The sequence below is a fragment of the Sylvia atricapilla genome, chromosome 2 (genome assembly GCF_009819655.1).
Source record: "Sylvia atricapilla isolate bSylAtr1 chromosome 2, bSylAtr1.pri, whole genome shotgun sequence".
NCBI classification, from domain to species: domain Eukaryota; kingdom Metazoa; phylum Chordata; class Aves; order Passeriformes; family Sylviidae; genus Sylvia; species Sylvia atricapilla.
Genome location: NC_089141.1, coordinates 63,197,560 through 63,209,277, shown reverse-complemented (window position 1 = coordinate 63,209,277; position 11,718 = coordinate 63,197,560).

The following is an 11,718-nucleotide window of genomic DNA, read 5'->3' as shown; positions in this document are numbered from 1 at the left end:
ACAGTTTGCTCTTAATAACATTTTAACATAATAAAATATTTTATTGTGTTTGCAGCACTCAAAACGTAGACTATTTTTTAATTAGCTAAAATCTTTCATTCTCGTACTTGATGACAAATCTTCATACAGAAAACATAAATACAATGAACTGCAAAATTCTCAGCCACAGCTTTTTAACTAACTTTTTTCCCTGCTCCAACTATGTAAGGATCATTTAAATGAAACCTAAAAGTTTAGAAGAGAATCTATTTCGTATTATAATAACAGATGTTAAAGTATGTTTTTACAGTATGGATAATTTCAGTGAGAAGATGATGTCAAAGTTGATAAAAAAACAAGCAACAAGTAATGATGAAGTATAAATATGATAATAGCATTGAAGTAAAATTTGAAGGAAGGCTAGAGTGTTTGAGGAAAGCAATCAAAACCAGATGGCTCTAATAGTTATCTGACATTTTTCAATGCCAAATACTATTAGTGGTGTTACTGGAAAAGTTAACTGACAGCAGGTATGTTATGAAGAGGGGCACAAAAGTGATAGGCACTTATTTCTACTTGTGTTATAACACTTTGTCCTTTTATCATGGACATTCTAGCCTCCTTAGTTGCCTGTGTTAATAGTATAATAAAAAGTCTATACTGAAGTGTCCATAGACATGAAGATTAGCTTTAAACAGCTGTGAACTTACATAAAGGATGAAATCTTGTTAGGGCTTGACTGAGCTGCTGGCTGTAACCATGCCCTGAGATAAAGTTAACTGAGCTGGACACGGCATGGCATGGGAAATGGCTGGATGTGACAGATAACAGTATAAGAAGCTGAAATAAATTACAGAGAGGCATGGCATGGGGTGCAGAGGTGGTTAAGGCAGAATTATCCAAGAGATGGCCAAACTTCACAGCCAGTAGAAGGATAACTTGGGACCTTCAGGATGGCAGTTTCTCACAGGCAAGTAGTGACAAAGTAACCACGTCAGCAATGACCTACTCTGAGGCTGAGGTTTCATAAGGAATGGCCACAGAAATAAACAATTGGCATAAGGATGTAGCAAAACAGGGATCAATAGGGAAGAAGTAATTGAGGTCAGTTAGGAGATTTGGGCACAGAAAGGCAGGTGGCAAAAAGAGTCAAGATACAGGAAAAGCAGTAATAAGGTATGTTAATGTTGAAATTGGTGCTACCTGGCTGTACCTTCTGGGCAGTCCTGCACTTGATGACTGTAGCCTAAATCAGGACTGTAGACAAAACCTGTTCCTCTGAGCATAACACAGGAATCAGCCCTGCAGGAAAGGCACCTTAGAGGAGCATACTTGGAAAACCAAATCAACCGTGTCTCCATGTGACATCTTATTCCTGACAGCACCCACATCTGCCCGTCACTTCTAACAAGAACATTTTGACACAAACATTTCCATGCAATTCACACAATTCATACTTTGGATCTTTCAGCTGCAGATGTAATTTGAAATAAGAAAAATGGCTCCAATGGAAATATAATATCAACATTTATTAATTTGGAGAGGTCATGGTTTAGGATTTGTCCAAGCACAAGCAACAATTTTTACTTTCAATAGTACCAGAATGCTTTTTTTTTTACTTACAAGACTCATAAAAAGATGGAGATGGGAAAAAAGCAAAAGGTGGACAACGAAGACTGCGCACCCACATGGGATAGATTAAACTACTAGGAAAGCTTTGCCTGAGATCGGAGAGACTTGGTTTCCTCTGCTTGAGGAAGCATATGAATTAGTATCTTGAATGTATTGTGATTAAATGGCACCTACTGACCTTAATATTTGGTAATGCATGCATACACATATACAACATTGCTGGACTGCAACTCTCTTAAATGGTGTCAGTAAGAAAACTATAAGCTTAAGTACATGAAGCATGCACTAGGGAGAAGAGAGAATATTTTTCAAAGTATTTATTAAATTCCTTATTCAGTTTGCTTTTTTTCATGGAGGCTCTATGATCAAATGAAGAACTTTAAACTTTCACTGCCTACTTTGAACAAAATACAGAAAAAAAAAGCAAAAATTGTAATTTTCTGAGCTGAGAATCAAGTGTTTCATATTAGAGAATCCATTGCTTCAAGAAGACTAAATATGTATTACCTTTATTATCAAGTATATTTCAACACAACCTAATTGTGCAATCCTTCTGCTTATCCATCTCTGTATCTTATACTTCCAGTGCAAAATTATTTTTTCATAATTTTTTATTAAACTAAAATATTTTCACTTCATTTATCTTAGATTTATACATCTTGCTCCACATGAGGAGCAACACATGATGAACTCTGAGCAGGAAAAACATAAACTTTCAGACAGAAGCAGCAGAAGTCTACCCCAGTAATGATATTTTCTTTTCTTGATTAGAAGAAAATAAATATGGATCTAAAGAAATGAAAGCTCCCATCTCACCTTCTATAGATTTTTCCTTCATTTGTAACATTATGAATTCCAATAAGGATTTTGCTCTATAGCAGTTTAGTGGATTCAATAAAAAAAGCAAGCTTATCAAACCGTGAAGCATTTCAAATTTCACACAGTACAGGCCAGAAGAAAAAAGGGTTACTATGTGACCAAATTACAGGATGCTATTTAATTATTTTAAGACATGAAGAAGGAAGAGTTTATATGCAGGCAGATTTAAAAAAAGAAAAAAGAAAACCCTGTATAATCTGGAATGGTTTCAGTTTTAAATATGTAGGCAAAGCCCTCACTTAGCTGTCCATTGTGGGTTTCTTTTTCCAAGTCAGCATGACTCATATTCATTAAAATTGTCATATTTCAGCAACTCTGACATTCAGAGACAGTTTTCAGATGTATCTTTGAAAACGTCCCTTCTGTTGTCAAGATGCCATAGAAGTTACAGCCTCAACAGCACTCTACAGTCAGCTGATGGAGACATGGATGTAAGCAAGAATGGTGGCAGTGACTCTGGAACTCAGACGCAGGCAGTGCTTCACAAATTAATTCTGCAAGTTCTTCTTGTGGAAGTGAATTCTGCAACACTTCAGCTTACATTTCTGGAAAAAAAATATGTGGCAGAACCCAGAAATCAATCAAAAAGGACACAGACTTAAATGTAAATAACGACTTTTCATTTCTTTCAGTGTATGCCAGCATATCAAATTTTGTGTTTTGCATTTGTATTCTTACCAAAAGAAACATCCTAGATATTTATGACCCCGTTAAAAAAAAAAAAAAAAAAAAAAAAAAAAAAAGAGTTGCACTCTTAAGTCTACTGTAAGTTGGTCAGAAACTTATGATAGGGCTTTCAGCTCTGAAACTCATGAAGATACCTAAATCATATCCATCCAGATATACCTCAAATTCTGTAGGCAATACTTTCAGTTAAATTCTTTACTTAGCTGTTATTTTATATTTCTATTGTCTTCAGGTTTCCTGGTCATCAGGATTCTTTATATTTTCAACCATATGATACCTTTATATACAGTGTAGATGTAACTAAGATGGTAATTTAACCTTAAAACTTGTTGTACCTGCACACCTATTGCAGCTGCAGTACTAAGGCTTATAAAATTTCTTTCCTGTATCTTCAGTGCTTTGCTTATCAATTGTATTGAGTGGAAAACATGAAGCAAATACAGCATATTATTACTTCCCATACAATTTAGGTTAATAAAATTGCCATATTGGGATATTTTCCAAGAATTGTTTACTGCCAAATGTTAATGAATACTAATTTAAATTTAATCAGGACAGCATTTCACATAAATTTCCGGTTAAAAGAAATGTATTTTTCTATTGCCAAGAGATAAGTGGTGTTCAACAAAGTTTAAAATATATCTAAAATTCAAATTTGATTTTGATACACATTTTACTAAGTACATATCAAGAGATAGAAAAGCTAGTTTATTTGAGAATAGCATACAAAATACTTAACAAAAAGATTTAATTTATGATTAAATGTTAAGTGCTTTGTGAGTCAGATATCAGTGAGCAGGTATCATTAAAGGTACAAAGATAAATGTTCACTAATAAAAAAAAGCCTATTTAATATTGAGAAATTTGTCAATTTTTGGGGGGAAGATGAGTTATTCCTTAAAAGAGAATTATAAAGTATACCAATATTAATAATCTGAAGACAAATTCCAGATAACTATTGAACATGAAATCCACACAGAAGCACAGAATGGTTTTGGTTGGAATGGATGATGATCTTTTTCTAATCCCCCTGCCATGGGTGGGGAACATTTTATTACACCAGGCTGCTCAGAACTGCATCTACACATCTAAGAATAGAACATTCACAACATCTCCAGCCAATCTGTTCTAGTGCTTTGCCACCCTCTCGGGGAAAAAAAAATAAATTGTGAATATCTAATGAAACCTTACCTATTTCAGTTTGAACCCATTCCCTCCTTTTCTTGTCACTATGTGCTCTTGCAAAAAGTTTCTTTGCATCTTTCTTGTAGCCTCAGTTCTGGTACTGGAAGACCACAATTAGGTCACCCTGAATTCTCCTCTTTTCCAAGCTGAACAAAGTTCTCCCAGCCCGTTCTTGTAGGAGAGATGCTCCATCCCTCTAATCATCTCTTGAATCATGGTGGCTCTCCTTTTCATTTGCTCTGATGGATCAAAGTCTTTCCTGTACTGAGGACCACAGAGCTGGGTGCACCACTCCAGGTGGGCTCTCACTAGAGAGGAGTAGAAAGCAGAATCAACTCTCTTGACTTGCCTTTGATGCAGCCCAAGTTACCTATAGCTTTCTGGTCTAAGAGTATGTTGTTGGTTCATTTCTCATCCCCCACCACCACCCCCAAGTCCTCCTCAGCAGGGATGGTCTCCATCAGCTCACCTCCAGCCTGTATTGATACTGGGGATTGGTCCAACCCAACTGCAGCAGCTTCCACTTGATCTTATTGAACCTAATGACATTCCCCTGGGCCCACTTCTCAAGCTTGTCCTGGCTCCTCTGGATGCATCCCTTCCTTCAGGTGTGTCAATAGCACAATTCAGCTTAGTGTCATCTTCAAATTTGCTGAAGGTGAACCTGATCTCACTGCCTACGTCACTGATAAAAGTATTAAATAACACTAGTCCCAGTATGGACCCCTGAGGGACACCACTCATCTCTGATGTCCATAGGGACTCCTAGTCATTGACAACTTCTGTCTGGATGCAAGTTTCCAACTGACTCCTCATTCACCTAACAGTCCACCCCTCAAATCCATCTATCTCCAATTCAGATAACAAAGGAAAGATTTTTACTCCTGATTGTCTGCAATGCTCAAATGCTAAATTACTTCTGGCTCCTTTTTGCAAATCTGTCTCTAGTCATCTTCAAGACTAATCTGTCACTAAAATGGCCAAGTTTCAGCAGCCTTTCTCCATTTGATCGCTGGGCTTGTGATCATTTCCCTGTCTTCAGTAAGTTAACCGCAGCCGAGATAGCCATGGCAAGGGAGTCAATACATACTGTCAGTGCATTGGAAGCAAAAGGATAAGCAAGAGCTGAGTCATTACTTAAGGGGCACCAAACATTTATGCTGGGAAGGATGAAGTGTTTGCACTTCTCCTGCTTCAGCTTTCATTAGGGATTAATGGACATCACAGTAAGACGAAATAAGGAAAAAAAGTTTCTTAGATATAGGTCAGATGAAATTTTATCAAGTTGATGAACTTTTCTGCAGGAAGTTTAGAAAAGTGGCTGAAGAAAAAGAATAAATGATCTTCCAAAATATTAGAAAAGAGCAAAAACTTTTTTTTTTTTTTAAGGGAGGAAAATTGCCCTGGCAAAATGGGTCCCATTGTGGAAGAATATGTTAGTACAAAAATATGGAATATCAAAAGGTATTTACTGTTGAACAGTACATTATGCCCTAAAAAATTGCATTCAACCAGATACCTCGTCTCATTAGTATGTTTGAAATACTAAGGTATTTCAGATAGTGCCTCGTACTATTTTCTTAAATGACCTAGAAAATTACAGTGAGGAAAATTCTGCTGCAAGGTAAGAATATAAGTGGTTGGAAAACTGTACTCGGCTGCTATTCATTGCACACAGTAGTATAAGAAAAAATATTGTTCATGTTTACAAACGTATTTATCTTTCCTTAACTACTGTTTAATGCATTTATCATTTTATAACAGAAAATAGAGTACATTATTCAATTTGCAGATCACTTTAGACTGGACTAGGCTTTGGAGACCACATTAAAATTCAAAGAGACTTGAGAAACTGAAGTTGTTTATCTTCCAAAACAACTGCAAACTAAATGTTTGCTGACAGTAATGCATTTTTGCTTAAAAGAATAGGAAAGATTGCTGTTGTCTTCACTTAAAAACTGCATCCTGATATCAAAACTGCACATAGGAATATTTTGGAGCAAATAAGAAAATTGCCCAAAAGTTTACCATAATGATTCTCTTACTTGGTATTTTCTTCAGTCTCCTTCTTTAGATCATCAAAAAAAATAGGTTTTCTCTTTTTTTGTTTTCTAGGTAGCAGTGCTTTGTAATGCCCATCTAACTTCTACTGGACAGGTAACACATGTTCTGACCATCACAGTATCCTAATTATTGACTTTTTGTTAATTATGCCTTCTTATTAGTTATATGCTGTAGCAATCAAACTGCCAAGCTCAGGTTATAACAAAATTATGAAAAAAATATTTCCATCCTTATTTATACACTTGCAGCTACAAAGTTATGCCTCGATTTTACATCTAAATTTTATTTATATGTAACCTCATGGAGCTGCTACATACTGCAATAAATTGGAAAAAATATTTTTTCTATTAAAAGCAGAAAAATATCTGTCTGTTATACTTTGAGGAGAAAGCTGAGGAGAGAAAGGGAAAAGAGAAACAGAATGAGAGAGAGATTAAGTAGAAAGGTATCACCACCACATAGATTTTTATGGCATCCTGCTGGTCCTTCTTCACCCCAGTCTTCCATGGTGGGGTCTCAGAGTCATTCTTCTTTACAAAAACATTTTTGTACAGTCCAAGTCCCAGGTACCCCCAGGGCAGAGATGTCATTCCCACAACCTGGGGTGGCATGTTTGTGTATTCTTTCCCACAGTTTGTGACCATACAATTTTTTTTTTCATCTGGATAAGTCTTATCTCAAGTCCCCATAGTCTGCACACTATGTTGTGCTAATTGCAAGTCTTCACCTTTGCTAGATATGGAATTAAGGCCTTTCTGTTTTGCCACCTGTGCTTATCTCAAATTCCTGATGTGGTGGCTTATCTTATGGAAACTTTTTCTTTAACAGTGCTTTGAGAAATGAAACTGCATTATTCTTTAGGTCCTCACAAAACTCTACGTGTAAAAAAACCTGTGAGCAAGGGATTAAAAATATGGCATAGTTTGTCTGGTAAAATCAGAGAAAACACAGCACGAAAACAATTCTGTAAACAGAAATAATTATAATAATGTGAAACTTCAAATACACACTAATGTAATAAAAAAAAAATTATAGTGTCCATAACATAAAATCAAACCTTTCTGCTTTTGTACTATGTATTTAAAGCCAGGAAATTTCAAGCAATTTTTGATCTTAAGTTGTTATGTTAACAGTTATTACTGTAAGTGCCATGACATTTGGATGGAAAACTATCAAGTTGTTCAAACAATTACAATACTCTAATCTGAATCACAAAGAATTTTTTCAGGGGAAAAACTCCAACAGTATACCCTTTGTGCCACTTAGTTCAAATGAAAGTGTGAATAAGCAGCTTAAAAAAAATCCTCAAATATTTGATTTTTTAATTTGGTCAGACACTGAATATAAACAATCAAAAGACAATTTGTACACATAATCATAGACAAAGCCCCATATTTCCTTTTCAAAAAGAAGAATAAAAGAAGCAGAAAAGAGTTTATTTTATTGCCTTATATTCAGTGCTGAAGAATTCTTTTAAAGAAATAATATATTTCTGCAAAAAATACTGTAACTTCTTGCTCGCTTCTTTTCAATGCATTATCTGATTGTGATATGAGATGTGAAAGAATAAAATGGATTGTAAATAAAGATTTCATTGTCATTAACAGTTACTTGAAAATTAAAATGATAGTCAGAGATCTCTAAGAGCATAACTACATGCGTATTTTCTTGTTAGGATTCCCAGAAAGAGCATGAAGTCAGAAGTTGTCCAAACATCCACCATTTCTTGAAAACAACAGAAAAAAACCCTGTAACTATGCAATATAAAATTTTAAACTATTCTTACTCATGTGATGACAAGACGCTGGGTCAACAAATATCAAAAATTCAACAAATACCTTGATTGCAGCTAGAAAGTTTAATTATCATGGAGAAAAAGCTGGTAACTTCCTAACTTGGAAATATACAATTTTATAGAGTCTGGGAACCTGTCTAGTGATACTAAAAAATACAGGAAGTATAAGGTAGTAAAAGTATGACACTAAATAATAGCTCAAGTGAGAGAATATACCTCTGTGAGGGTAGGAGTTTTACATACCATGAGAGATGGGGAAAATAGGGAAATGCTTCTCCTGTTAATGTGTGTATATTATATTTTCCTATAAAACAAAACAACAAAGAAAATAATAAGTCAGATTTATTAAATAATTCCCCCCCAAGTTTCTTTTAAAACAATGTGTTCACAGAGGGACATTAAAAAATACCTCATAAAAGGTTTTCAATGGCAAAATTCCCCCAAAATCATACTTTTTTAACTTCAAAAGAACCTGTCAGCTGAAATATAAGCATTGTAAAGTCATGTCTACAACAGTAAACAAAATCCCCCTGTGCCTGTTCTCTGCTCTGTTCAGCCTCTGGATCCAGCCCAAATAGCATGGCACCATTTACCTCCATATGGCTAAATGCTCTTTTCCTCCAAAATGTTGGCTGCATTCAAAGTGCCTACTGTGTATGTTCCCCGAATTATGCTAACTTCTGAATGAGGTTGAAAGGTACTGGTTTGTACAACCAAAAACCATTCTAAGATCGATGCCTTATCAATATTGACCATCTTATGCCAGTTACATTGGCTCTATTTAATTTAAGTCTAATATAATTTACTACTACACATGTAGCTGTAAAATTCTAGAAGTTTCCTTTTTATAGAGCCTATTTTGCAAACTATCGGTGTCTCTATTACTGTGATTTGTCAACATATATTGGGACGTTTTCAATTCAGATTAAAAAAATTGAATTAAAAGATCAGCAGGAATATTTTTTGAAAAGAACATGAAAGCATACCAGTTCTAAAAAGATTCTGAGTCACATAAAAATGATAGCAGCTATTATTGAATCTAGTAAGAAAACACACCTTATTTTCTTTGCATCACCAGTATTTCCACAGAGATTGATGCCACTCATAGAAACACCACTAGAAGTCTTAGTTTGAGCTAAAACAAAACCACACAGCCATTTTTTTAAGATATTCTAGCACTTAAAATATATAGTAATAGTGTCTATGTGAAGTAGCAAGTGTTATGGATGACTGGTCTCTAAATGCTAAGGTCTTAAGGATATAAGGTGGAGTGTGGCATAGGAGCAGACACCTCCTATGTGTGTGCTCTGCCAAACCTGTAGAAGATGAGTTTAGCCATTTCTCTTGACCATACCTTAGGAGAGAAGGCATGGTATTTTTCTTCATATAAGGGTGATTTATAGTCAGCTTGGGAACTGTGGGTATAAAACCCTATGTATTTCACAAGAGAACTGACAACTGTTACAAACAGAGAAATTATGGGAAATTATTTAGGAATTTAAGAAGCTTATCACTCTTTAACTTCCCTGCTCCTTAGAAATAATTGGTGTCATATTTAATTTTCTCTAGCCTTAGTTCATTTGTGAATCTTTACCTATGACAAATCCTGTAGCATGTACACTTCTTAAGGGGAAATTCTCTGACCATTTAAAAACTGCTTTAGGGTGTGTTTATACAGCTGCTTGTGATCACGATGAAACAGATTGAGAAATGACTGTCCCTCAAGTTTATATATATCAGCGACTGCTCTTCTAGGCTCCTGTAATGCCTAATAAAATGTATCAGTACGAGCCACCACTAGTGGTAATTCATACATTGTTTTTATATCTGGCATTACTAAGCAGACACTCATAAACAACTGTGGAAAAGCAATTTTTTTTTGCCATCTGAAATAAATGCAGTTGGTCATGTCACCACACTTTCAGAAATCTAGACTGTGCTGTGCTAGCTAACTTCTAATTTTGAGAAATGACACCATTTAACTTTTTAACTTATTGAATGCAAAATCATTCCCAAAACTTCAATCTCAGTTGAAAACTCACTACAAAAAAAAAACAACTCACAAGTACTGACAAGTGAATCAGCTCTGGTTTACTTTTTGTCTGGTTTTATTATTCTTTTCTTGCCTTCAGAAAACAATCATAGTAAATACGTGTAGGCATACCTACAGTATTTTATATAAGAATTTGCATACTATTATGGGAGGAAAATCAACTCAACAACTTGACTCAGAGGAATGCCACCGCATTATGTATATACATTATAAACAACTGAAGAGTTTAATTTCCCCCTACTACCATCTATTCCCAGTGTTTCTCAGTTTACTTATCAAAATAGACTCAGAATATATCTACATATCATAAAAATTGTTCAAAGCCTTTGTACACAACAAAACTTTAAATAATAATTCTAAAGCATTACTTATTTCTTTGAATCACTTAGCACGCTGACATTTTCTGCACTGAGTTTTGATCTCTCAATGGATGTCTCGTCCCATCAATTTCTTTCTCCCCTTTCTTTAGCTTGAGTATTCTATAGTTCTCTTTCACAGCATCTTTTTAACACCCTCTAACCTCTGAATGTATAATTAACCACCCAAAAAATAAGCATCTTTATAGCTGAAGTGCATGTTCATTCATTCATGTGAGAATTCCCACATTGAAGTGAGAATTATTGTAAAATTATTCATTCTAGTATCATCCTTCCCAAAGCACAGTGCTTGCTCTTTTTTTTTTTTTTTTTTTTTTTTTTTTTTTTTACGCTTAATCTCAATGAAATTTAACATCTTCTGGATTAAAATATGTGACATGATAAAATTCAGTAACAAAATTCAGCCTTATCCTTTTAATTGCCCCAGCACACAAATAAGCTCATCACTCTCAGGCTCACTTGCTGTATCTTTTGACTATATGTAATGCAGAAACTCACACAGACTAAGACTGCTCTTAATCCTAAGGGGTTTCTTTGCATGATGGCTCCCCTGTTGCTTGTTTAATCCATCAATAACCAACTAAAACTCAACTTCAGTCCTAATCCATCAGTTCTCCCTGGGGTACAATATGCAAATAGCTTGACATAAATCATGTGCCTAAAACTAAATAGTACTCTAAACCTTTGCAATGGGAAAAAAAAAAAAAAAAAAAAAAAAAAAAAAAAAGGTTAATAAAATCTGACTCTTTTGGATACCTACTTCAAGCTTCTTTTCTTTGGAAGTGCTTTGCACTACTTGAAAGATTTATTAAAAGGATATATATCCCTAGGCCATTTTTCCTACAAAACATGAGCATGAGACTTCCTTAGGGACATGACTATGTGAATTTATTTCATTTGAAGAGCATTAGAAAGGCAGGAGCACAAAGAGAAAGTGTCAGGAATCTGACTCATAACAGGAACATAAAGATTAACCACTTTCATCTGTTTGCCTGACTAATAGATTAAAAAAAAGAGCCATGAATACTTTCAAGAGAAGTCTGTAAAGTTATTCAAGATTTGAATGG